The sequence below is a fragment of the Xyrauchen texanus genome, chromosome 44 (genome assembly GCF_025860055.1).
Source record: "Xyrauchen texanus isolate HMW12.3.18 chromosome 44, RBS_HiC_50CHRs, whole genome shotgun sequence".
In the NCBI taxonomy this organism is placed as follows: domain Eukaryota; kingdom Metazoa; phylum Chordata; class Actinopteri; order Cypriniformes; family Catostomidae; genus Xyrauchen; species Xyrauchen texanus.
This window is the reverse complement of record NC_068319.1, coordinates 13,563,202-13,569,943: the sequence shown is the minus strand read 5'-3', so window position 1 is coordinate 13,569,943 and position 6,742 is coordinate 13,563,202. Positions and strand designations below refer to the sequence as shown.

Sequence of the window (6,742 nt, the reverse complement as noted above, 5' to 3'; positions counted from 1 at the left end):
TAAACAGGGTCTTTTTTATTTCAAATCAGTGTATTTCAGGGCATATACATTAATATGTGTGATTATATTAAAAGTCTGCAGGTAGAAGAGATTAAGCAGCATTTTCTGTGTTTTTCTTTTCATGCCCCAGAATAATCTGGTCTTCCTGTAGTTTGTTATCTGCTGTTCTTTCTGCTACTTTGTGACAGCAGCACTCCAGTCTCTCTCTCTCTCTCTCTCTCTCTCTCTCTCTCTCTCTCTCTCTCTCTCAGTCCCTCTCTTTCATCTGTTCCTGTTTTGTTTTTCCCCTGAACAAGTTGACATGAGTTTATGTGCCTCACATGATGGTGAAAGCTGTGCCTCAAATTGGAGATGGATTCTGGGTGAAGAATTTTGAGTTTGGCCGTGATTACAGGTCAGTAGTGGGTAAAACCCTTTGTCAGTGGCTGTCAGAGATAAATGCATGACCCAAATCTGAGATCAGTGCCTCTTAGTGCACTTTGTGACCAAAAAAAACGTTTCATGTTGTATGATTGGGGGCATGAAATGCACTGCCGCAATCTTCATGTCAGATCAGCGGCATGAAAGGTTTTGGTATAAAGCTCTTCCAGACTGTATCCAGTGAGTCACGGAGACCACTGTCTGCACCTGTTACAACAGGATTTTGAAACCATTGAGGTTGTTAGATTGCTAATTTTAATGTGCTTGCATGTTGTTAAACCATTAATGTTACAGTACTATTTGAAAAGCCTCATATTAACTCACTAGATTTTGTGTTCCATTCACAGTTGTTCCACGCAAACACAGTAGAGCAAAAATATATGCATATCATTTTATGATTTTTGCTACGTAAAGTTCTAGTTTACTGAACAATGACCTGATCATTTGTATAGCAAAAAGACGTGTGACCAACTGGGGATATAAATGTCACTGATTAACCTTTTGGGTGAGAATCAAACATGGAGAGGTTGAGAGTTTTATCACTACAAGTTCAATGGGATAGTTCATCAAAAAATGAAAATCATGTTGTCATTTATTTGCCTTTTAAACCCCTTGCCATTTAAGATTTTTTTCTTCTGTGGAACACAAACATAGATTGGAGAGTGTTTGGTACTGACAGCCTCACTGACCATTCGTTTTCATTGTATGGAAAAAAGGTGCAATGAAAGTAAATGGTGACTAACATACTGCCAAAAATGTCATTTTGTGTTTTCTACTGAATAAAGTCTTATGGGTGTGGGATGACATGATTGTGAGTAAATGATGGCAGAATTTTTTTAACTATCCCTTTTAAAGAATCTAAAGAATTCTAAAATCAATTATCTTTGTTGCATGGTTAGCAGTGTTGCCTGTTTACCCATACTTGTGTTGTCCAAAATAATTTAGCTTGCCTAAACTCTAGTTTTAAAGTGTTGTGTGCTGCGGCAGAATTTGAATGCTGCGTGAAAAATAGTCAAGCTAAATTGATCATATAATTTGAGTTTATAATAAGCCAATGTTTACTGAAACACGATGCCACATGCATTTGTGTTGGATACCAGGCTTGGCCCCACCTCTGAAACAGATGGCTGTAAATTATTAGATGCCCTCAAGGACAACAGAGCTTCTAGGAAGATACCAATGCTAGCCTAAAGATGCAAATGCAATGTGAACATTTCTCTTACCAAGCCTTCATCTCCTGAGTACGACCACACAGAAACTGTTGAGCCCACCTCTGCTTCTCTCCTTATTTATGACAGTGGGTTCAAATCTTGCTTTTATTCAGAGAGAATTATGTTGCCATCTTGTGGGTATATATATATATATATATATATATATATATATATATATATATATACAATGTATATATATATATATATATATATATATATATATATATATATATATATATATATATATATATATATACAATGTGTATATATTTATTATGTGTGTATATACATATATATACATATATATATATATATATATATATATACATATATATACATATATACTGGCGTAAACGTTTGGAATAATGTACAGATTTTGGTACAGAAGTACCAAAGTATAGTCAGGACATTACTGATGTAAAAAACAGCACCATCACTATTTGAAAAAAGGTGATTTTTGATCAAATCTAGACAGGCCCCATATCCATCAGCCATCACTCCAATACCTTATCCTTGAGTATTCATGCTAAATTGCTAATTTGGTACTAGAAAATCACTTGCCATTAAATCAAACACAGTTGAAAGCTATTTGATTCGTTAAATGAATCTTAACATTGTCTTTTGTGTTTGTTTTGGAGTTGCTACAGTATGCAATAGACTGGCACGTCTTAAGGTCAATATTAGATAAGAAATGGCAAAAAAGAAACTCTCTTTCTCTAGAAACTTATCAGTCAATCATTGTTTTAAGGAATGAAGGCTATACAATGCTTGAAATTGTACACTACAGTCTTCAAAGACAAAGGACAACTGGCTCTAACAAGGACAGAAAGAGATGTGGAAGACCAGATGTACAACTAAACAAGAGGATAAGTACATCAGAGTCTCTAGTTTGAGAAATAGACTGCCTCACATGTCCTCAGCTGACAGCTTCATTGAATTCTACCCGCTCATCACCAGTTTCATGTACAACAGTAAAGAGGAGACTCAGGGGTGCAGCCTTATGGGAAGAATTGCAAAGAAAAAGCCACTTTTGAAACAGAAAAACAAATAGAAATGGTTAAAGTGGGCAAAGAAACACAGACATTGGACAACAGATAATTGGAAAAGAGTGTTATGGATCTTAACCCCATTGAGCTTTTGTGGGATCATCTAGACTGAAAGGTGCGTGAGAAGTGCCCGACAAGACAGCCACATCTATGGTAAGTGCTACAGGAAGTGTGGGGTGAAATGTCACATCAGTATCTGGACAAACTGACAGCTAGAATGCCAAGAATCTGCAAAGCTTTCATTGCTGCACATGGAGTATTTTTTTCAAATTGTAATAGTAATTTTTCACATTATTAATGTCCTAACTATACTTTGTGATCAGTTGAATGCCACTTTGGTGAATAAAAGTACCAATTTCTTTCCCTAAGAGCACAATCTGTATATTATTCCAAACTTTTGACCTCGTGTGTGTGTGTGTGTGTGTGTGTGTGTGTGTGTGTGTGTGTGTGTGTGTGTGTGTGTGTGTGTGTGTGTGTGTGTGTGTGTGTGTGTATATGTATATATAGAGAGAGAGATTCAAGATGTTTTCTGGCTGTTGTTGTAACTCTGTTTTTCCAGCAGATGGAGCACTTTAGTTCTGTGTGGTCAGAGAATAGCAGGTTTAAAGTGACAGTTCATCCAAAAATGAAAATTATGTCATAATTATGTCACCCTCTTGTTGTTCTAAACCCAATATGACTTACTTTATTCCGTCAGACACAAAAATCGAAGTTAGGCAGAATTTTTGGTATTGATAGCCTCAGACCCCATTCACACAATTGCATTTTTTTGTCATACAATGACAGTGATGCTGTCACTCTGCCTAACATCTCATTTTGTATTCCATGGAACAGAAAAGGTCATACAGGTTTGGATCTTTCAAAAGCATGAGGGTGAGTAAATGACAGAAGTGATATTTGTGTTCATTGTTTCTATGATAAATCAACTTGTTACCTTTTAAACTTTATTTCCAAGCTCTGTGATGAACAATTGAAACTTGTTGAGAGAACTTTCAAAGACAATGCCTTTTTGATGTCATCGGTGTGTCAATGGGGGACGTTTTCAAAGACCACACTTTGCATAGAGAATGAAATTATTCTTTTGGAACCATTTTCTCTATGACTTTAAAATCCCCCTTTAACTTTGCTTGAGTGTTGGTCTAGGACGTAATTATGAAGAACAATAATTGTGACTCTGACTGAGGCAGTTCTGTGAGTCAGATGTTCACCTGCCATGGTCCTTTAAGTATTATAAGAGATGTGCAGTCTCTGCCTGTCTCCATGGTAACACAGGCATTCAGCCAAAAGGGTTCCAGTGTCATAGTGAGCAGCCTGCAAGAAAAACTTATTTCTAGAAGACAAAAATGAGTAAAGGTAGTGATGTAATTCAGCATGTTTCTCTCAGTGCTAAATTTAGCGGAGCACTAGGCAGCACTGTAGCAAATTAGTTCTGTTAATAATATCCATAACTGCTTATAGCAGAGTATAGAATATATGTTGTTCTTTCAGCTGTTATGAAGCTCCAGATGTGGTATTCCAGGTAGGGTGAAACTTTTATCTGGGCTTAGATTTATCAGGGTAGAGAGTACATTAAAAGATGTGCATGCACAGTTTTATTAACCCAAATATTCTATTGAGATCAAAGGCCGATACCTCTAACTAAGGTTGTGGGAAAGGCTAAAAACTGATTTATCGGCCGATAGTTTTTAAAATCAATATATAACATCCAAAATGAATAAACTCCATGTTGCAGTTTTTTTGTTCAAACAAAATCCCCATAATTTGGTACATAACATGGGACGTTTAAGTATAAACAATGCCGACACACACCAGGGACTCTTATTTTGAAATTATAAAATTATATAAAAACTATTGGCAACTATCGACATAGATTTGTGCAGATAAATGATAATCCCAAAAAGCAACTATTAGCACCAATTAATCGATAAAACCGATATATAGGTCTACCTCTAATTGAAATTGACTTCAATGTTTTTCTTTTTTTAACTACTTGTGCCAGAGACCCAATTAAAGTACATCTAAAATAAAATAAAATATGGACATTTTGGAAAATTATTAATTTGGTAATTAATTTGGTCAATTTGACCCTAGCCACATTGTAGAATGGAAAAAATAAAACATAATTTAATAAAAAATTAACAATTGGTAGGGTTTAGCACTACATTGTGCACAACAATCAGAGAATTTTAGCATGTGAAAATTCATTGCATTTATTTGTGTTTTATATCTGTCCTTTATGACCACAAACAGGATGGAGGATGGTTAAAACATGCTATCAAGTTGAAATTTTGTTTATAAATTTTTTTCATAAGATTAGGCAATGCCATTAAGGATTAACCTGATACTTGCTGATAAATGTTAAGTATATTCTTCAAGCTTTTAAAATGGCCTTGAGTCTTTCTGAATATCAATATGAGCAAATCATTTAAACATTCTCTTTGACTATTTTATTTATTTAAAAAGATTTCACGACCAAACATGTTTTACACATTCTAATAATGTGAAATCAGGCCTTCAGCTGGTCTTAAATGTAATTATTTGTTCCATAATGAGCAAATCTTGTTTTGTCAGATTATATTGTGAGTCCGTTGGCGGAGTGGAGAAATGCAGAAATATGAAAGCCTGCCAAGAGCGTGAGGCAAGCTATTCTTCCTGTCATATCATCAGTATCTGGAGTAAAGAGTGGGAGCAATTTAGTGGTGTATTTTGGAATAGCAACATTTTCAGTTTTCTAAATGTGAGATTCTAATGATAAATATGGACCATCTGATGTGTGGCAGTCCTATGATGTTATCTTCCATTCACCAAACGAAATGAGCTATTTCTAGGGGAAATTATGTCATTACAGACCTTTATGATTTTTCACTTCTATGGAACACAAAATGAAAAGTTAAGCATTTATCCATAAGTATCCAGGGTTTTTTTTTCATTCAATGAAAATGGATGGTGATTCAGAGCGTTCACATCATTCAGCCGAATTTTGACGTCAAACGAACCTGGATGTGCACCAAATGTGCTAGTGTGAAGGCACCCTCATACTGCCAAGTTCCAAAAAAGACAAAAAAAAAGAACCATAAAAGCACCATATACACTCACTGAGCACTTCATTAGGTACACCTGTAAAAAAATAAAACACCTACATGATCATCATGTGATTATCTTATCAATCATTCGTGTGGCAGCAGTGTAATGCATAAAATCACACTGATACGGGTCAGGAGCTTCAGTTAATGTTCACATACACCATCAGAAAATGTGATTTCAGTCATTTCGACCATGGCATGATCGTTGGTGCCAGACGGGCTGTTTTGAGTATTTCTGTAACTGCTGATCTCCTGGGATTTCCAGTGTTACAGAGTTTACTCAGAATGGTGCCAAAAATAAAAAACATTCAGTGAGTGGCAGTTCTGCAGATGGAAACGCCTGTTGATGAGAGAGGTCAACGCAGAATGGCAAGACTGGTTTGAGCTGACAAAGACTACAGTAACTCAGATAATCACTCTGTATAATTGGAGAGAGCAGAATAGCATCTCAGAATGCACAACATATCAAAACTTGAGGCGGATGGGCTGCAACTGCAGAAGACCATGCCCACCATAGTGTTCCTAATAAAGTGCTCAGTGATTGTACAGTAAGTAGTCCATACAACTTGTGTGCTACAGTATATTCCAAGTCTTTTAAAGTGATTGATAGCTTTGTATGAGGAACAGAAATTTGAATTGTTATGCACTAATAATTGTACCTTCCACCCATTAAAATCATATGGTAGAACACCAACTTAACACCAACTTTTAGTTGCTTCTCGTGTGTACCATGACACACCAGGTTTGTGCCATATTTTTTACTACAAAACCAAACAAAAACACTGATTAAAAAAAAGGTTTCACATTTTTTGTTAATATTAATTTCTGTGGTCCATAGAAAAAGCACAAGTAGAGTGGTGTTGGTGAAGTGGGCTAAATCACATAACGTCTGGTAATCAGAAGGTCGCTGGTTCGATCCCCACAGCCACCACCGCACTTAAATCCAGGTTGCTCCGGGGGGATTGTCCCTGTAATAAGGGCA

The 6,742-nt window shown here is 36.0% G+C and overlaps 1 protein-coding gene across 12 annotated transcripts in view; it reads left to right on the top strand.

Annotated features, from left to right (window-relative positions):
- The first annotated feature begins 224 nt into the window (after positions 1 to 224).
- LOC127637071 (disks large homolog 2-like) overlaps positions 225 to 6,742 on the top strand; it is a 252,995-nt gene continuing 246,477 nt past the window's right edge. For 6 of the 12 annotated variants that reach the window (XM_052117938.1, XM_052117940.1, XM_052117939.1 and 3 more), the window contains exon 1: positions 226 to 394. The gene's annotated coding sequence lies outside the window, so the exon portion shown is untranslated. Of the gene's footprint in view, positions 395 to 2,728; positions 2,831 to 3,474; positions 3,551 to 6,742 lie in introns of those variants that run through there. The other 6 variants (XM_052117936.1, XM_052117933.1, XM_052117928.1 and 3 more) reach the window with 4 other exon arrangements.